The 20,813-nt window shown below is 43.2% G+C and overlaps 8 non-coding genes across 8 annotated transcripts; all 8 read right to left on the bottom strand.

Moving 5' to 3' along the window:
- Positions 1–336: 336 nt before the first annotated feature.
- On the bottom strand, positions 337–409 carry trnav-aac (transfer RNA valine (anticodon AAC)). Its single transcript has one exon. It is a non-coding gene; the product is annotated as a tRNA-Val (tRNA).
- A 2,676-nt stretch (positions 410–3,085) lies between these two features.
- trnav-aac (transfer RNA valine (anticodon AAC)) lies at positions 3,086–3,158 on the bottom strand. The gene has a single exon. It is a non-coding gene; the product is annotated as a tRNA-Val (tRNA).
- Positions 3,159–5,831: 2,673 nt separating this feature from the next.
- On the bottom strand, positions 5,832–5,904 carry trnav-cac (transfer RNA valine (anticodon CAC)). Its single transcript has one exon. It is a non-coding gene; the product is annotated as a tRNA-Val (tRNA).
- A 2,674-nt stretch (positions 5,905–8,578) lies between these two features.
- On the bottom strand, positions 8,579–8,651 carry trnav-cac (transfer RNA valine (anticodon CAC)). Its single transcript has one exon. It is a non-coding gene; the product is annotated as a tRNA-Val (tRNA).
- A 2,675-nt stretch (positions 8,652–11,326) lies between these two features.
- Positions 11,327–11,399, bottom strand: trnav-aac (transfer RNA valine (anticodon AAC)). The gene has a single exon. It is a non-coding gene; the product is annotated as a tRNA-Val (tRNA).
- A 2,673-nt stretch (positions 11,400–14,072) lies between these two features.
- On the bottom strand, positions 14,073–14,145 carry trnav-aac (transfer RNA valine (anticodon AAC)). The gene has a single exon. It is a non-coding gene; the product is annotated as a tRNA-Val (tRNA).
- A 2,674-nt stretch (positions 14,146–16,819) lies between these two features.
- Positions 16,820–16,892, bottom strand: trnav-aac (transfer RNA valine (anticodon AAC)). Its single transcript has one exon. It is a non-coding gene; the product is annotated as a tRNA-Val (tRNA).
- A 2,657-nt stretch (positions 16,893–19,549) lies between these two features.
- On the bottom strand, positions 19,550–19,622 carry trnav-aac (transfer RNA valine (anticodon AAC)). The gene has a single exon. It is a non-coding gene; the product is annotated as a tRNA-Val (tRNA).
- Positions 19,623–20,813: the final 1,191 nt, after the last annotated feature.

The raw sequence follows: 20,813 nt of genomic DNA, 5'->3' as shown, positions 1-20,813 counted from the left end.
CTCACTCTGGAGCTGAGGAAGAGCGATTAGTCGATGGGTTTGTTTGTGGCTTTAATTTTCTGTTGTGAAGCGTGGTGGCGTGGCAGGATCCTTTAATAATCTCTCACAGCTGACCTGAATGCACGGAATGTGCAGCTTTGAGATATGGTTTCTCCAGCGTCAGGGCTGTAAACGGGAGGGAGTGAGAGACACTGTGTCGAATTTGAGTGTGAACAGAACTGTAGAGAGAAATCAGCAAATGGAACAGCATCGTGAGACACTGCACTCTGTTAACATTGAACCACTAATATGAATGATTTAATTTTATCTTATCATTAATTGAACACGTTTGCATAATGTTTCCGCCCGGTTTCGAACCGGGGACTTTTCGCGTGTTAGGCGAACGTGATAATCACTACACTACAGAAACGCTGTGCCAGTAACATTCTTGGGAACATAACCAGAGCTTTAACCTCAACAGCTGGACTACACTTCTCGAGATTGTGTCACGAGAATAGAATAACGGTGCTATATTTAGCAAGTTTGTGAGTGTGGCAGGAATTGATCCCGTGTTTCTCTGCCTTTATACATAGGAACAGGAGTGGCCATTCCTCAGCAAGTGGTTAGAATCTGGAATACACTTCTCTAAAGGGCGGTGGAGTCAGACTCAATCTTATCTTTCAAAACGGAGTTGGATAAGTATCCGAATGAAAAAAATTGCACAGCTGTGGGTAAATGACAGGGGAGTGAGACTTGTTGAGAGTTGGCATGGGCTCGACGGGCTGCATCCATTCCCTTATTCTTTGATTCTATAAGTTAGTGGCACATTTAATAGTGTGCATGTCAGCAGAATATTGAAAGGGACATGGATTCAGTCGACACAACGAGAGGCATCTGATTCAGAAGATTCGGGTGCACGAAAATTCGGGATTAATGACTTTAAAAGCATCATTTTTCTTTTATGAAGATTCGGTCAGAGAAATGTTCGAAAAATAAATTTTTGCTGAAAAGGGCTCAGCACTTCATCTTCTTTTTGGCTGTTCGGGCCACACTTCTTTTCGATGGTATTCTTCCAGAATGTATATTTTCTTTGCTGTTTCACAATAACCAGTCCCTTGCACTACAGTCTATCTCACTGTTTCCAACGTCTCATGTACATGTTACCAGCAATGAACATTTTGAAGCAGACTTCTAAAGCACAGTGTCCAAAATGGTTTATGGATTCAGAGCTAAAGTGCAGAGCACAGATAAGTTATTCAATTAAGGACTCTCCTTCAGTTAACATTTCTTTAGTTGTGCAAATGAAGATCATCAGTCAATTAATGATGTTTTCCCATGAAGGCAGGATAACATTTAATGATTATGCATTTTCTAAGTAAAAGCCCATGTGATTCAGGGCGCAGTGGCAAATTGGATCCAAATTTGGCTCAAAGGCAGGAAGCAAAGGGTAATGTTTGATGGGTGTTTTTGTGACTGGAAGGATGTTTCCAGTGGGGTTCCACAGTTTTCAGTGCTAGATCCATTGCTTTTTATGGTATTTATCAATGATCTAAACTTGAATATAAGTGTTATGATTACGAAGTTTTCAGGTGTTATTAAAATAGGCAGTGTGGTTGATAATGAAGAAGAAAGCTGGAGACTCCAGGAAGATATCAATCAACTGATAAGGGGGTAGAGCAGTGGCAAATTGAATTTAAACCAGAAATGTGAGAGATCGCGCATTTGTGTGGAGGGCTAACAAGGAAAGGGAATACACATCAACTGGTATGACATTGAGAAGTGTAGAGGAACAAAGGTAACTGGGATTGCTTGTCCACAGATCCCTGAAGGTAGCTGGCCAGTTGGAAAAGTTGGTTAAGAAGTCATATGGAATGGTTGCATTTATTGGCAGAAGCAAGGAAGAGAACAGCAAGTGGGTTATGCTAGAACTGTATAAAATTCTGGTTAGGCCACAGCTGGAGTACTGCGTGCAGTTCTGGTCACCGCATTGAAGGAAGAACGTGAATACGCTGGAGAGGGTACAGAGGAGATTTACGTAGATGTTGCCGGGAGTGGAGCAACTTTGCTTTGAGGACAGATTGGATAGGATGGGTTTGTTTTCCTTGGAACAGAGGAGCCTGATGGGCGACCGCATTGAGGTGTATAAAAATAGGAGGGGCCTAGATATTGTTGATTAAAAGGGTCTATTTCACATAGTGGAGTGGTCAACAACCAGGCTGCATAATTTAAAAGTAATTAGTGTAAGGGTTAAAGGGGATTTGAAGTGAACATTCTGCATGCAGATGTTTGTGGGGGTCTCAAACTCACTGCCTGAAAGTGTGGTGCAGGCAGAAACCCTCACCACATTTAACCAGTTCTTAGATGTGCACATGAAATGCAATAAGGTGCAGGGGTACACATCTAAAACTGGGCATTTGTTGGCCGGTGCAGATACGATGGGCGTAAATGACTCCTTCCATGCTGTAAACCTCTATGATTATATAATTATCGGTTAGGATTACTTTCATGATGCAAAACGTGGCAATCAGATAATTAATGCTGTTTCCAGTGAAGAAGTGTTCGTGCAAGCTGGGGCTCGAACTCAGGAAGCTGAGATGAAGCATCTTATGAGGCTGCTGTTCGGTGTACGGGGAGCGTTGTCTCGAACGGTGGCATTTTGCAGCCCAGTGAAGGGCGGTAAACCGCCGTTTGATGCTGCATTCTCCGCTTTCCGCCGGCAGCGGCTGATTGGAGAGTGTGGGAGCGGAAGTTAGGGCTTGTCCCGCCCTCACTCACTCTGGAGCTGAGGAAGAGCGATTAGTCGATGGGTTTGTTTGTGGCTTTAATTTTCTGTTGTGAAGCGTGGTGGCGTGGCAGGATCCTTTAATAATCTCTCACAGCTGACCTGAATGCACGGAATGTGCAGCTTTGAGATATGGTTACTCCAGCGTCAGGGCTGTAAACGGGAGGGAGTGAGAGACACTGTGTAGAATTTGAGTGTGAACAGAACTGTAGAGAGAAATCAGCAAATGGAACAGCATCGTGAGACACTGCACTCTGTTAACATTGAACCCCTAATATGAATGATTTAATTTTATCTAATCATTAATTGAACACGTTTGCATAATGTTTCCGCGCGGTTTCGAACCGGGGACCTTTCGCGTGTTAGGCGAACGTGATAACCACTACACTACGGAAACGCTGTGGCAGTAACATTGTTGGGAACATAACCAGAGCTTTAACCTCAACAGCTGGACTACACTTCTGGAGCTTGTGTCACGAGAATAGAATAACGGTGCTACACTTAGCAAGGTTGTGAGTGTGGCAGGAATTGATCCCGTGTTTCTCTGCCTTTATACATAGGAACAGGAGTGGCCATTCCTCAGCAAGTGTTTAGAATCTGGAATACACTTCTCTAAAGGGCGGTGGAGTCAGACTCAATCTTATCTTTCAAAACGGAGTTGGATAAGTATCCGAATGAAAAAAATTGCACAGCTGTGGGGAAATGACAGGGGAGTGAGACTTGTTGAGAGTTGGCATGGGCTCGACGGGCTGCATCCATTCCCTTATTCTTTGATTCTATAAGTTAGTGGCACATTTAATAGTGTGCATGTCAGCAGAATATTGAAAGAGACATGGATTCAGTCGGCACAACGAGAGACATCTGATTCAGAAGATTCCGGTGCATGATAATTCGGGTTTAATGACTTTAAAAGCATCATTTTTCTTTTGTGAAGATTCGGTCAGAGAAATGTTTGAAAAAGAATTTTTTGCTGAAAAGGGCTCAGCACTTCATCTTCTTTTTGGCTGTTAGGGCCACACTTCTTTTCGATGGTATTCTTCCAGAATGTATATTTTCTTTGCTGTTTCACAATATCCAGTCCCTTGCACTGCAGTCTATCTCACTGTTTCCAACGTCTCATGTACATGTTACCAGCAATGAACATTTTGAAGCAGACTTCTAAAGCACAGTGTCCAAAATGGTTTATGGATTCAGAGGTAAAGTGCAGAGCACAGATAAGGTATTAAATTAAGGATTCTCCTTCAGTTAACATTTCTTTAGTTGTGCAAATGAAGATCATCAGTCAATTAATGATGTTTTCCCATGAAGGCAGGATAACATTTAATGATTATGCATTTTCTAAGTAAAAGCCCATGTGATTCAGGGCGAAGTGGCAAATTGGATCCAAATTTGGCTCAGAGGCAGGAAGCAAAGGGTAATGTTTGATGGGTGTTTTTGTGACTGGAAGGATGTTTCCAGTGTGGTTCCACAGTTTTCAGTGCCAGATCCATTGCTTTTTATGGTATTTATCAATGATCTAAACTTGAATATAGGTGTTATGATTACGAAGTTTTCAGGTGTTATTAAAATAGGCAGTGTGGTTGATAATGAAGAAGAAAGCTGGAGACTCCAGGAAGATATCAATCAACTGATAAGGGGGTAGAGCAGTGGCAAATTGAATTTAAACCAGAGATGTGAGAGATCGCGCATTTGTGGAGGGCTAACAAGGAAAGGGAATACACATCAACTGGTATGACATTGAGAAGTGTAGAGGAACAAAGGTAACTGGGATTGCTTGTCCACAGATCCCTGAAGGTAGCTGACCAGTTGGAAAAGTTGATTAAGAAGTCATATGGAATGGTTGCATTTATTGGCAGAAGCAAGGAACAGAACAGCAAGTGGGTTATGCTAGAACTGTATAAAATTCTGGTTAGGCCACAGCTGGAGTACTGCGTGCAGTTCTGGTCACCGCATGAAGGAAGAACCTGAATACGCTGGAGAGGGTACAGAGGAGATTTACGTAGATGTTGCCGGGAGTGGAGCAACTTTGCTATGAGGACAGATTGGATAGGATGGGTTTGTTTTCCTTGGAACAGAGGAGGCTGATGGGCGACAGCATTGAGGTGTATAAAAATAGGAGGGGCCTAGATATTGTTGATTAAAAGGGTCTATTTCACAGAGTGGAGTGGTCAACAACCAGGCTGCATAATTTAAACGTAATCAGTGTAAGGGTTAAATGGGATTTGAAGTGAACATTCTGCATGCAGATGTTTGTGCGGGTCTCAAACTCACGGCCTGAAAGTGTGGTGCAGGCAGAAACCCTCACTACATTTAACAAGTTCTTAGATGTGCACATCAAATGCAATAAGGTGCAGGGGTGCACACCTAAAACTGGGCAATTGTAGGCCGGTGCAGATACGATGGGCTTAAATGACTGCTTCCATGCTGTAAACCTCTATGATAATATAATTATCGGTTACGATTACTTTCATGATGCAAAACGTGGCAATCAGATAATTAATGGTGTTTCCAGTGCAGAAGTGTTCGTGCAAGCTGGGGCTCGAAATCAGGAAGCTGAGATGAAGCATCTTATGAGGCTGCTGTTCGGTGTACCGGGAGCGTTGTCTCGAATGGTGGCATTTTGCAGCCCAGTGAAGGGCGGTAAACCGCTGTTTGATACTGCATTCTCCGCTTTCCGCCGGCAGCGGCTGATTGGACAGTGTGGGAGCGGAAGTTAGGGCTTGTCCCGCCCTCACTCACTCTGGAGCTGGGAAAGAGCGATTATTCGATGGGTTTGTTTGTGGCTTTAATTTTCTGTTGTGAAGCGTGGTGGCGTGGCAGGATCCTTTAATAATCACTCACAGCTAACCTGAATGCACGGAATGTGCAGCTTTGAGATATGGTTTCTCCAGCGTCAGGGCTGGAAACGGGAGGGAGTGAGAGACACTGTGTGGAATTTGAGTGTGAACAGAACTGCAGAGAGAAATCAGAAAGTGGACCAGCATCGTGAGACACTGCACTCTGTTAATATTGAACCAATAATATGAATGATTTAATTTTATCTAATCATTAATTGAACACGTTTGCATAATGTTTCCGCCCGGTTTCGAACCGGGGATCTTTCGCGTGTGAGGCGAACGTGATAACCACTACACTACGGAAACGCTGTGCCAGTAACATTGTTGGGAACATAACCAGAGCTTTAACCTCAACAGCTGCACTGCGCTTCTGGAGCTTGTGTCACGAGAATAGAATGACGGTGCTAAATTTAGCAAGGTTGTGAGTGAGGCAGGAATTGATCCCGTGTTTCTCTGCCTTTATACATAGGAACAGGAGTGGCCATTCCTCAGCAAGTGGTTAGAATCTGGAATACACTGCTCTAAAGGGCGGTGGAGTCAGACTCAATCTTATCTTTCAAAACGGAGTTGGATCAGTATCCGAATGAAAAAAAGTTGCACAGCTGTGAGTAAATGACAGGGCAGTGAGACTTGTTGAGAGATGGCATGGGCTTGACGGGCTGCAACCATTCCCTTATTCTTTGATTCTATAAGTTAGTGGCACATTTAATAGTGTGCATGTCAGCAGAATATTGAAAGGGACATGGATTCAGTCGGCACAACGAGAGGCATCTGATTCAGAAGATTCGGGTGCACGAAAATTCGGGTTTAATGACTTTAAAAGTATAATTTTTGTTTTGTGAAGATTCGGTCAGAGAAATGTTTGGGAAAAGAAGATTTTCCTGAGAAGGGCTCAGCACTTCATCTTCTTTTTGGCTGTTAGGGCCACACTTCTTTTCGATTTTATTTTTCCAGAATGCATATTTTCTTTGCTGTTTCACAATAAGCAGTCCCTTGCACTACAGTCTATCTCACTGTTTCCAACGTCTCATGTACATGTTACCAGCAATGAACATTTTGAAGCAGACTTCTAAAGCACAGTGTCCAAAATGGTTTATGGATTCAGAGGTAAAGTGCAGAGCACAGCTAAGTTATTCAATTAAGGACACTCCTTCAGTTAACATTTCTTTAGTTATGCAAATGAAGATCATCAGTCAATAAATGATGTTTTCCCATGAAGGCAGGATAACATTTAATGATTATGCATTTTCTAAGTAAAAGCCCATGTGATTCAGGGCGAAGTGGCAAATTGGATCCAAATTTGGCTCAGAGGCAGGAAGCAAAGGGTAATGTTTGATGGGTGTTTTTGTGACTGGAAGGATGTTTCCAGTGGGGTTCCGCAGTTTTCAGTGCCAGATCCATTGCTTTTTATGGTATTTATCAATGATCTAAACTTGAATATAGGTGTTATGATGACGAAGTTTTCAGGTGTTATTAAAATAGGCAGTGGGTTGATAATGAAAAAGAAAGCTGGAGACTCCAGGATGATATCAATCAACTGATAAGGGGGTAGAGCAGTGGCAAATGGAATTTAATCCAGAGATGTGAGAGATCGCGCATTTGTGGAGGGCTAACAAGGAAAGGGAATACACATCAACTGGTATGACATTGAGAAGTGTAGAGGAACAAAGGTAACTGGGATTGCTTGTCCACAGATCCCTGAAGGTAGCTGGAAAGTTGGAAAAGTTGGTTAAGAAGTCATATGGAATGGTTGCATTTATTGGCAGAAGCAAGGAACAGAACAGCAAGTGGGTTATGCTAGAACTGTATAAAATTCTGGTTAGGCCACAGCTGGAGTACTGCGTGCAGTTCTAGTCACCGCATTGAAGGAAGGACGTGAATACGCTGGAGAGGGTACAGAGGAGATTTACGTAGATGTTGCCGGGAGTGGAGCAACTTTGCTATGAGGACAGATTGGATAGGATGGGTTTGTTTTCCTTGGAACAGAGGAGGCTGATGGGCGACAGCATTGAGGTGTATAAAAATAGGAGGGGCCTAGATATTGTTGATTAAAAGAGTCTATTTCACATAGTGGAGTGGTCAACAACCAGGCTGCATAATTTAAAAGTAATTAGTGTAAGGGTTAAAGGGGATTTGAAGTGAACATTCTGCATGCAGATGTTTGTGGGGGTTTCAAACTCACTGCCTGAAAGTGTGGTGCAGGCAGAAACCCTCACCACATTTAACAAGTTCTTAGATGTGCACATGAAATGCAATAAGGTGCAGGGGGACACACCTAAAACTGGGCATTTGTTGGCCGGTGCAGATACGATGGGCTTAAATGACTCCTTCCATGCTGTAAACCTCTATGATTATATAATTATCGCTAAAGATTACTTTCATGATGCAAAACGTGGCAATCAGATAATTAATGGTGTTTCCAGTGAAGAAGTGTTCGTGCAAGCTGGGGTTCGAAGTCCAGAAGCTGAGATGAAGCATCTTATGAGGCTGCTGTTCGGTGTACGGGGAGCGTTGTCTCGAACGGAGGCATTTTGCAGCCCAGTGAAGGGCGGTAAACCGCTGGTTGATGCTGCATTCTCCGCTTTCCGCCGGCAGCGGCTGATTGGAGAGTGTGGGAGCGGAAGTTAGGGCTTGTCCCGCCCTCACTCACTCTGGAGCTGGGGAAGAGCGATTATTCGATGGGTTTGTTGTGGCTTTAATTTTCTGTTGTGAAGCGTGGTGGCGTGGCAGGATCCTTTAATAATCTCTCACAGCTGACCTGAATGCACGGAATGTGCAGCTTTGAGATATGGTTTCTCCAGCGTCAGGGCTGGAAACGGGAGGGAGTGAGAGACACTGTGTAGAATTTGAGTGTGAACAGAACTGCAGAGAGAAATCAGCAAATGGAACAGCATCGTGAGACACTGTACTCTGTTAATATTGAACCACTAATATGAATGATTTAATTTTATACAATCATTAATTGAACACGTTTGCATAATGTTTCCGCCCGGTTTCGAACCGGGGACTTTTCGCGTGTGAGGCAAACGTGATAACCACTACACTACGGAAACGTTGTGGCAGTAACATTGTTGGGAACATAACCAGAGCTTTAACCTCAACAGCTGGACTACACTTCTGGAGCTTGTGTCACGAGAATCGAATGACGGTGCTATATTTAGCAAGGTTGTGAGTGTGGCAGGCATTGATCACGTGTTTCTCTGCCTTTATACATCGGAACAGGAGTGGCCATTCCTCAGCAAGTGGTTAGAATCTGGAATACACTGCTCTAAAGGGCGGTGGAGTCAGACTCAATCTTATCTTTCAAAACGGAGTTGGATAAATATCCGAATGAAAAAAATTGCACAGCTGTGGGTAAATGACAGGGGAGTGAGACTTGTTGAGAGTTGGCATGGGCTCGACGGGCTGCAACCATTCCCTTATTCTTTGATTTTATAAGTTAGTGGCACATTTAATAGTGTGCATGTCAGCAGAATATTGAAAGGGACATGGATTCAGTCGGCACAACGAGAGGCATCTGATTCAGAAGATTCGGGTGCACGAAAATTCGGGTTTAATGACTTTAAAAGCATCATTTTTGTTTTGTGAACATTCGGTCAGAGAAATGTTTGGGAAAATAATTTTTTGCTGAGAAGGGCTCAGCACTTCATCTTCTTTTTGGCTGTTAGGGCCACACTTCTTTTCGATGTTATTATTCCAGAATGCATATTTTCTTTGCTGTTTCACAATAACCAGTCCCTTGCACTACAGTCTATCTCACTGTTTCCAACGTCCCATGTACATGTTACCAGCAAGGAACATTTTGAAGCAGACTTTTAAAGCATAGTGTCCAAAATGGTTTATGGATTCAGAGGTAAAGTGCAGAGCACAGATAAGTTATTCAATTAAGGACTCTCCTTCAGTTAACATTTCTTTAGTTGTGCAAATGAAGATCATCAGTCAATTAATGATGTTTTCCCATGAAGACAGGATAACATTTAATGATTATGCATTTTCTAAGTAAAAGCCCATGTGATTCAGGGCGCAATGGCAAATTGGATCCAAATTTGGCTCAGAGGCAGGAAGCAAACGGTAATGTTTGATGGGTGTTTTTGTGACTGGAAGGATGTTTCTAGTGGGGTTCCACAGTTTTCAGTGCCAGATCCATTGCTTTTTATGGTATTTATCAATGATCTAAACTTGAATATCGGTGTTATGATTACGAAGTTTTCAGGTGTTATTAAAATAGGCAGTGTGGTTGATAATGAAGAAGAAAGCTGGAGACTCCAGGAAGATATCAATCAACTGATAAGGGGGTAGAGCAGTGGCAAATGGAATTTAATCCAGAAATGTGAGAGATCGCTCATTTGTGGAGGGCTAACAAGGAAAGGGAATACACATCAACTGGTATGACAATTAGAAGTGTAGAGGAACAAAGGCAACTGGGATTGCTTGTCCACAGATCCCTGAAGGTAGCTGGCGAGTTGGAAAAGTTGGTTAAGAAGTCATATGGAATGGTTGCATTTATTGGCAGAAGCAAGGAACAGAACAGCAAGTGGGTTATGCTAGGACTGTATAAAATTCTGGTTAGGCCACAGCTGGAGTACTGCGTGCAGTTCTGTTCACCGCATTGATGGAAGAACGTGAATACGCTGGAGAGGGGACAGAGGAGATTTACGTAGATGTTGCCGGGAGTGGAGCAACTATGCTATGAGGACAGATTGGATAGGATGGGTTTGTTTTCCTTGGAACAGAGGAGGCTGATGGGCGACAGCATTGAGGTGTATAAAAATAGGAGGGGCCTAGAGATTTTTGATTAAAATGGTCTATTTCACATAGTGGAGTGGTCAACAACCAGGCTGCATAATTTAAAAGTAATCAGTGTTAGGGTTAAAGGGGATTTGAAGTGAACATTCTGCATGCAGATGTTTGTGGGGGTCTCAAACTCACTGCCTGAAAGTGTGGTGCAGGCAGAAACCCTCACCACATTTAACAAGTTCTTCGATGTGCACATGAAATGCAATAAGGTGCAGGAGTGCACATCTAAAATTGGGCATTTGTTGGCCGCTGCAGATACGATGGGCTTAAATGACTCCTTCCATGCTGTAAACCTGTATGATTAGAAAATTATCGGTTAGGATTATTTTCATGATGCAAAACGTGGCAATCAGATAACTAATGGTGTTTCCAGTGAAGAAGTGCTCGTGCAAGCTGGGTCTCGAACTCAGGAATCTGAGATGAAGCATCTTACGAGGCTGCTGTTCGGTGTACGGGGAGCGTTGTCTGGAACGGTGGCATTTTGCAGCCCAGAGAAGAGCGGTAAACCGCTGTTTGATGCTGCATTCTCCGTTTTCCGCCGGCAGCGGCTCATTGGAGAGTGTGGGAGTGGAAGTTAGGGCTTGTCCCGCCCTCACTCACTCTGGAGCTGGTGAAGAGCGATTAGTCGATGGGTTTGTTTGTGGCTTTAATTTTCTGTTGTGAAGCGTGGTGGCGTGGCAGGATCCTTTAATAATCTCTCACAGCTGACCTGAATGCACGGAATGTGCATCTTTGAGATATGGTTTCTCCAGCGTCAGGGCTGGAAACGGGAGGGAGTGAGAGACACTGTGTAGAATTTGAGTGTGAACAGAACTGCAGAGAGAAATCATCAAATGGAACAGCATCGTGAGACACTGCACTCTGTTAATATTGAACCACTAATGTGAATGATTTAATTTTATCTTATCATTAATTGAACACGTTTGCATAATGTTTCCGCCCGGTTTCGAACCGGGGACCTTTCGCGTGTTAGGCGAACGTGATAACCACTACACTACGGAAACGCTGTGGCAGTAACACTGTTGGGAACATAACCAGAGCTTTAACCTCAACAGCTGGACTACACTTCTGGAGCTTGTGTCACGAGAATAGAATAACGGTGCTATATTTAGCAAGGTTGTGAGTGTGGCAGGAATTGATCCCGTGTTTCTCTGCCTTTATACATAGGAACAGGAGTGGCCATTCCTCAGCAAGTGGTTAGAATCTGGAATACACTTCTCTAAAGGGCGGTGGAGTCAGACTCAATCTTATCTTTCAAAACGGAGTTGGATAAGTATCCGAATGAAAAAAATTGCACAGCTGTGGCTAAATGACAGGGGAGTGAGACTTGTTGAGAGTTGGCATGGGCTCGACGGGCTGCATCCATTCCCTTATTCTTTGATTCTATAAGTTAGTGGCACATTTAATAGTGTGCATGTCAGCAGAATATTGAAAGGGACATGGATTCAGTCTGCACAACGAGAGGCATCTGATTCAGAAGATTCGGGTGCACGAAAATTCGGGTTTAATGACTTTAAAAGCATCATTTTTCTTTGTGAAGGTTCGGTCAGAGAAATGTTTGAAAAAGAATTTTTTGCTGAAAATGGCTCAGCACTTCATCTTCTTTTTGGCTGTTAGGGCCACACTTCTTTTCGATGGTATTCTTCCAGAATGTATATTTTTTTTGCTGTTTCACAATAACCAGTCCCTTGCACTACAGTCTATCTCACTGTTTCCAACGTCTCATATACATGTTACCAGCAATGAACATTTTGAAGCAGACTTCTAAAGCACAGTGTCCAAAATGGTTTATGGATTCAGAGCTAAAGTGCAGAGCACAGATAAGTTATTCAATTAAGGACTCTCCTTCAGTTAACATTTCTTTAGTTGTGCAAATGAAGATCATCAGTCAATTAATGATGTTTTCCCATGAAGGCAGGATAACATTTAATGATTATGCATTTTCTAAGTAAAAGCCCATGTGATTCAGGGCGAAGTGGCAAATTGGATCCAAATTTGGCTCACAGGCAGGAAGCAAAGGGTAATGTTTGATGGGTGTTTTTGTGACTGGAAGGATGTTTCCAGTGGGGTTCCACAGTTTTCAGTGCCAGATCCATTGCTTTTTATGGTATTTATCAATGATCTCAACTTGAATATAAGTGTTATGATTACGAAGTTTTCAGGTGTTATTAAAATAGGCAGTGTGGTTGATAATGAAGAAGAAAGCTGGAGACTCCAGGAATATATCAATCAACTGATAAGGGGGTAGAGCAGTGGCAAATTGAATTTAGACCAGAGATGTGAGAGATCGCGCATTTGTGGAGGGCTAACAAGGAAAGGGAATACACATCAACTGGTATGACATTGAGAAGTGTAGAGGAACAAAGGTAACTGGGATTGCTTGTCCACAGATCCCTGAAGGTAGCTGACCAGTTGGAAAAGTTGATTAAGAAGTCATATGGAATGGTTGCATTTATTGGCAGAAGCAAGGAACAGAACAGCAAGTGGGTTGTGCTAGAACTGTATAAAATTCTGGTTAGGCCACAGCTGGAGTACTGCGTGCAGTTCTGGTCACCGCATTGAAGGAAGAACGTGAATACGCTGGAGAGGGTATAGAGGAGATTTACGTAGATGTTGCCGGGAGTGGAGCAACTTTGCTAAAAGGACAGATTGGATAGGATGGGTTTGTTTTCCTTGGAACAGAGGAGGCTGATGGGCGACCGCATTGAGGTGTATAAAAATAGGAGAGGCCTAGATATTGTTGATTAAAAGGGTCTATTTCACATAGTGGAGTGGTCAACAACCAGGCTGCATAATTTAAAAGTAATTAGTGTAAGGGTTAAAGGGGATTTGAAGTGAACATTCTGCATGCAGATGTTTGTGGGGGTTTCAAACTCACTGCCTGAAAGTGTGGTGCAGGCAGAAACCCTCACCACATTTAACAAGTTCTTAGATGTGCACATGAAATGCAATAAGGTGCAGGGGTGCACACCAAAAACTGGGCATTTGTTGGCCGGTGCAGATACGATGGGCTTAAATGACTCCTTCCATGCTGTAAACCTCTATGATTATATAATTATCGGTTAGGATTACTTTCATGATGCAAAACGTGGCAATCAGATAATTAATGCTGTTTCCACTGAAGAAGTGTTCGTGCAAGCTGGGTCTCGAACTCAGGAAGCTGAGATCAAGCATCTTGTGAGGCTGTTGTTGGGAGCACGGGGAGCGTTGTCTCGAACGGTGGCATTTTGCAGCCCGGTGAAGGGCAATAAACCGCTGTTTGATGCTGCATTCTCCGCTTTCCGCCGGCAGCGGCTGATTGGAGAGTGTGGGAGCGGAAGTTAGGGCTTGTCCCGCCCTCACTCACGCTGGAGCTGGGGAAGAGCGATTAGTCGATGGGTTTGTTTGTGGCTTTAATTTTCTGTTGTGAAGCGTGGTTGCGTGGCAGGATGCTTCAATAATCTCTCACAGCTGACCTGAATGCACGGAATGTGCAGCTTTGAGATATGGTTTCTCCAGCGTCAGGGCTGGAAACGGGAGGGAGTGAGGGACACTGTGTAGAATTTGAGTGTGAACAGAACTGTAGAGAGAAATCAGCAAATGGAACAGCATCGTGAGACACTGCACTCTGTTAACATTGAACCACGAATGTGAATGATTTAATTTTATCTTATCATTAATTGAACACGTTAGCATAATGTTTCCGCCCGGTTTCGAACCGGGGACCTTTCGCGTGTTAGGCGAACGTGATAACCACTACACTACGGAAACGCTGTGGCAGTAACATTGTTGGGAACATAACCAGAGCTTTAACCTCAACAGCTGGACTACACTTCTGGAGCTTGTGTCACGAGAATAGAATAACGGTGCTATATTTAGCAAGGTTGTGAGTGTGGCAGGAATTGATCCCGTGTTTCTCTGCCTTTATACATAGGAACAGGAGTGGCCATTCCTCAGCAAGTGGTTAGAATCTGGAATACACTTCTCTAAAGGGCGGTGGAGTCAGACTCAATCTTATCTTTCAAAACGGAGTTGGATAAGTATCCGAATGAAAAAAATTGCACAGCTGTGGGTAAATGACAGGGGAGTGAGACTTGTTGAGAGTTGGCATGGGCTCGACGGGCTGCATCCATTCCCTTATTCTTTGATTCTATAAGTTAGTGGCACATTTAATAGTGTGCATGTCAGCAGAATATTGAAAGGGACATGGATTCATTCGGCACAACGAGAGGCATCTGATTCAGAAGATTCGGGTGCACGAAAATTCGGGTTTAATGACTTTAAAAGCATCATTTTTCTTTTGTGAAGATTCGGTCAGAGAAATGTTTGAAAAATAATTTTTTGCTGAAAAGGGCTCAGCACTTCATCTTCTTTTTGGCTGTTAGGGCCACACTTCTTTTCGATGGTATTCTTCCAGAATGTATATTTTCTTTGCTGTTTCACAAAAACCAGTCCCTTGCACTACAGTCTATCTCACTGTTTCCAACGTCTCATATACATGTTACCAGCAATGAACATTTTGAAGCAGACTTCTAAAGCACAGTGTCCAAAATGGTTTATGGATTCAGAGCTAAAGTGCAGAGCACAGATAAGTTATTCAATTAAGGACTCTCCTTCAGTTAACATTTCTTTAGTTGTGCAAATGAAGATCATCAGTCAATTAATGATGTTTTCCCATGAAGGCAGGATAACATTTAATGATTATGCATTTTCAAAGTAAAAGCCCATGTGATTCAGGGCGAAGTGGCAAATTGGATCCAAATTTGGCTCACAGGCAGGAAGCAAAGGGTAATGTTTGATGGGTGTTTTTGTGACTGGAAGCATGTTTCCAGTGGGGTTCCACAGTTTTCAGTGCCAGATCCATTGCTTTTTATGGTATTTATCAATGATCTCAACTTGAATATAAGTGTTATGATTACGAAGTTTTCAGGTGTTATTAAAATAGGCAGTGTGGTTGATAATGAAGAAGAAAGCTGGAGACTCCAGGAAGATATCAATCAACTGATAAGGGGGTAGAGCAGTGGCAAATTGAATTTAATCCAGAGATGTGAGAGATCGCGCATTTGTGGAGGGCTAACAAGGAAAGGGAATACACATCAACTGGTATGACATTGATAAGTGTAGAGAAACAAAGGTAACTGGGATTGCTTGTCCACAGATCCCTGAAGGTAGCTGGCCAGTTGGAAAAGTTGATGAAAAATTCATATGGAATGGTTGCATTTATTGGCAGAAGCAAGGAACAGAAAAGCAAGTGGGTTATGCTAGAACTGTATAAAATTCTGGTTAGGCCACAGCTGGAGTACTGCGTGCAGTTCTGGTCACCGCATTGAAGGAAGAACGTGAATACGCTGGAGAGGGTACAGAGGAGATTTACGTAGATGTTGCCGGGAGTGGAGCAACTTTGCTATGAGGACAGATTGGATAGGATGGGTTTGTTTTCCTTGGAACAGAGGAGGCTGATGGGCGACCGCATTGAGGTGTATAAAAATAGGAGGGGCCTAGATATTGTTGATTAAAAGGGTCTATTTCACATAGTGGAGTGGTCAACAACCAGGCTGCATAATTTAAAAGTAATTAGTGTAAGGGTTAAAGGGGATTTGAAGTGAACATTCTGCATGCAGATGTTTGTGGGGGTCTCAAACTCACTGCCTGAAAGTGTGGTGCAGGCAGAAACCCTCACCACATTTAACCAGTTCGCAGATGTGCACATGAAATGCAATAAGGTGCAGGGGTACACACCTAAAACTGGGCATTTGTTGGCCGGTGCAGATACGATGGGCGTAAATGACTCCTTCCATGCTGTAAACCTCTATGATTATATAATTATCGCTTAGGATTACTTTCATGATGCAAAACGTGGCAATCAGATAATTAATGCTGTTTCCAGTGAAGAAGTGTTCGTGCAAGCTGGGGCTCGAACTCAGGAAGCTGAGATGAAGCATCTTATGAAGCTGCTGTTCGGAGCACGGGGAGCGTTGTCTGGAACGGTGGCATTTTGCAGCCCAGTGAAGGGCGGTAAACCGCTGTTTGATGCTGCATTCTCCGCTTTCCGCCGGCAGCGGCTGATTGGAGAGTGTGGGAGTGGAAGTTAGGGCTTGTCCCGCCCTCACTCACTCTGGAGCTGAGGAAGAGCGATTAGTCGATGGGTTTGTTTGTGGCTTTAATTTTCTGTTGTGAAGCGTGGTGGCGTGGCAGGATCCTTTAATAATCTCTCACAGCTGACCTGAATGCACGGAATGTGCAGCTTTGAGATATGGTTTCTCCAGCGTCAGGGCTGGAAACGGGAGGGAGTGAGAGACACTGTGTAGAATTTGAGTGTGAACAGAACTGTAGAGAGAAATCAGCAAATGGAACAGCATCGTGAGACACTGCACTCTGTTAACATTGAACAACTAATATGAATGATTTAATTTTATCTTATCATTAATTGAACACGTTTGCATAATGTTTCCGCCCGGTTTCGAACCGGGGACCTTTCGCGTGTTAGGCAAACGTGATAACCACTACACTACGGAAACGCTGTGGCAGTAACATTGTTGGGAACATAACCAGAGCTTTAACCTCAACATATGGACTACACATCTGGAGCTTGTGTCACGAGAATAGAATGACGGTGCTATATTTAGCAAGGTTGTGAGTGTGGCAGGAATTGATCCCGTGTTTCCCTGCCTTTATACATAGGAACAGGAGTGGCCATTCCTCACCAAGTGGTTAGAATCTGGAATACACTTCTCTAAAGGGCGGTGGAGTCAGACTCAATCTTATCTTTCAAAACGGAGTTGGATAAGTATCCGAATGAAAAAAATTGCACAGCTGTGGGTAAATGACAGGGGAGTGAGACTTGTTGAGAGTTGGCATGGACTCGACGGGCTGCAACCATTCCCTTATTCTTTGATTCTATAAGTTAGTGGCACATTTAATAGTGTGCATGTCAGCAGAATATTGAAAGGGACATGGATTCAGTCGGCACAACGAGAGGCATCTGATTCAGAAGATTCGGGTGCACGAAAATTCGGGTTTAAAGACTTTAAAAGCATCATTTTTGTTTTGTGAAGATTCGGTCAGAGAAATGTTTGGGAAATGAATTTTTTGCTGAAAAGGGCTCAGCACTTCATCTTCTTTTTGGCTGTTCGGGTCACACTTCTTTCCGATGGTATTCTTCCAGAATGTATATTTTCTTTGCTGTTTCACAATAACCAGTCCCTTGCACCACAGTCTATCTCACTGTTTCCAACGTCCGATGTACATGTTACCAGCAATGAACATTTTGAAGCAGACTAAAATGGTTTATGGATTCAGAGGTAAAGTGCAGAGTACAGATAAGTTATTCAATTTAGGACTCTCCTTCAGTTAACATTTCTTTAGTTGTGCAAATGAAGATCATCAGTCAATTAATGATGATTTCCCATGAAGGCAGGATAATATTGAATGATTATGCATTTTCTAAGTAAAAGCCCATGTCATTCAGGGCGAAGTGGCAAATTGGATCCAAGTTTGGCTCAGAGGCAGGAAGCAAAGGGTAATGTTTGATGGGTATTTTTGTGACTGGAAGGATGTTTCCAGTGGGGTTCCGCAGTTTTCAGTGCCAGACCCATTGCTTTTTATGGTATTTATCAATGATCTAAACTTGAATATAGGTGTTATGATTTCGAAGTTTTCAGGTGTTATTAAAATAGGCAGTGTGGTTGATAATGAAGAAGAAAGCTGGAGACTCCAGGAAGATATCAATCAACTGATAAGGGGGTAGAGCAGTGGCAAATGGAATTTAATCCAGAGATGTGAGAGATCGCGCATTTGTGGAGGGCTAACAAGGAAAGGGAATACACATCAACTGGTATGACATTGAGAAGTGTAGAGGAACAAAGGTAACTGGGATTGCATGTCCACAGATCCCTGAAAGTAGCTGGCCAGTTGGAAAAGTTGGTTAAGCAGTCATATTGAATGGTTGCATTTATTGGCAGAAGCAAGGAACAGAACAGCAAGTGGGTTATGCTCGAACTGTATAAAATTCTGGTTAAGCCACAGCTGGAGTACTGCGTGCAGTTCTAGTCACCGCATTGAAGGAAGGACGTGAATACGCTGGAGAGGGTACAGAGGAGATTTACGTAGATGTTGTCGGGAGTGGAGCAACTTTGCTATGAGGACAGATTGGATAGGATGGGTTTGTTTTCCTTGGAACAGAGGAGGCTGATGGGCGACAGCATGAGGTGTATAAAAATAGGAGGGGCCTAGATATTGTTGATTAAAAGGGTCTATTTCACATAGTGGAGTGGTCAACAACCAGGCTTCGTAATTTAAAAGTAATTAGTGTAAGGGTTAAAGGGGATTTGAAGTGAACATTCTGCATGCAGATGATTGTGGGGGTCTCAAACTCACTGCCTGAAAGTGTGGTGCAGGCAGAAACCCTCAGCACAGTTAACAAGTTCTGAGATGTGCACATGAAATGCAATAAGATGCAGGGGTGCACTCCTGAAACTGGGCATTTGTTGGCCGGTGCAGATACGATGGGCTTAAATGACTCCTTCCATGCTGTAAACCTCTATGATTATATAATTATCGCTTAGGATTACTTTCATGATGCAAAACGTGGCAATCAGATAATTAATGGTGTTTCCAGTGAAGAAGTGTTCGTGCAAGCTGGGGCTCGAACTGAGGAGGCTGAGATGAAGCATTTTCTGAGTCTGCTGTTCGGTGTACGGGGAGCGTTGTCTCGAACGGTGGCATTTTGCAGCCCAGTGAAGGGCGGTAAACCGCTGTTTCATGCTGCATTCTCCGCTTTCCGCCGGCAGCGGCTGATTGGAGAGTGTGGGAGCGGAAGTTAGGGCTTGTCCCGCCCTCACTCACTCTGGAGCTGGGGAAGAGCGATTAGTCGATGGGTTTGTTTGTGGCTTTAATTTTCTGTTGTGAAGCGTGGTGGCGTGGCAGGATCCTTTAATAATCTCTCACAGCTGACCTGAATGCACGGAATGTGCAGCTTTGAGATATGGTTTCTCCAGCGTCAGGGCTGGAAACGGGAGGGAGTGAGAGACACTGTGTAGAATTTGAGTGTGAACAGAACTGCAGAGAGAAATCAGCAAATCGAACAGCATCGTGAGACACTGCACTCTGTTAACATTGAACCACTAATATGAATGATTTAATTTTTTCTTATCATTAATTGAACACGTTTGCATAATGTTTCCGCCCGGTTTCGAACCGGGGACTTTTCGCGTGTTAGGCAAACGTGATAACCACTACACTACGGAAACGCTGTGGCAGTAATATTGTTGGGAACATAACCAGAGCTTTAACCTCAACAGCTGGACGACACTTCTGGAGCTTGTGTCACGAGAATAGAATGACGGTGCTATATTTAGCAAGGTTGTGAGTGTGGCAGGAATTGATCCCGTGTTTCTCTGCCTTTATACATAGGAACAGGAGTGGCCATTCCTCAGCAAGTGGTTAGAATCTGGAATAGACTGCTCTAAAGGGCGGTGGAGTCAGACTCAATCTTATCTATCAAAACGGAGTTGGATAAGTATCCGAATGAAAAAAATTGCACAGCTGTGGGTAAATGACAAGGGACTGAGATTTGTTGAGAGTTGGCATGGGCTCGACGGGCTGCAACCATTCCCTTATTCTTTGATTGTATAAGTTAGTGTCACATTTAATAGTGTGCATGTCAGCAGAATATTGAAAGGGACATGGATTCAGTCGGCACAACGAGAGGCATCTGATTCAGAAGATTCGTGTGCACGAAAATTCGGGTTTAATGACTTTAAAAGCATCATTTTTGTTTTGTGAAGAGTCGGTCAGAGAAATGTTTGGGAAAATAATTTTTTGCGGAAAAGTGCTCAGCACTTCATCTTCTTTTTGGCTGTTAGGGCCACACTTCTTTTCGATGGTATTCTTCCAGAATGTATATTTTCTTTGCTGTTTCACAATAACCAGTCCCTTGCACTACAGTCTATCTCACTGTTTCCAACGTCCCATGTACATGTTACCACAAGGAACATTTTGAAGCAGACTTCTAAAGCACAGTGTCCAAAATGGTTTATGGATTCAGAGGTAAAGTGCAGAGCACAGGTAAGTTATTCAATTAAGGACTCTCCTTCAGTTAACATTTCTTTAGCTGGTCAAATGAAGATCATCAGTCAATTAATTATGTTTTCCCATGAAGGCAGGATAACATTTAATGATTATGCATTTTCTAAGTAAAAGCCCATGTGATTCAGGGCGAAGTGGCAAATTGGATCCAAATTTGGCTCAGAGGCAGGAAGCAAAGGGTAATGTTTGATGGGTGTTTTTGTGACTGGAAGGATATTTCCAGTGGGGTTTCACAGATTTCAGTGCCAGATCCATTGCTTTTTATGGTATTTATCAATGATCGAAACTTGAATATAGGTGTTATGATTACGAAGTTTTCAGGTGTTATTAAAATAGGCAGTGTGGTTGATAAT

This window comes from Pristiophorus japonicus, chromosome 3 (assembly GCF_044704955.1).
Source record: "Pristiophorus japonicus isolate sPriJap1 chromosome 3, sPriJap1.hap1, whole genome shotgun sequence".
Lineage (NCBI taxonomy): Eukaryota > Metazoa > Chordata > Chondrichthyes > Pristiophoridae > Pristiophorus > Pristiophorus japonicus.
Note: the sequence above shows the minus strand (reverse complement) of the source record. Positions and strands in the feature narration are given on the sequence as shown.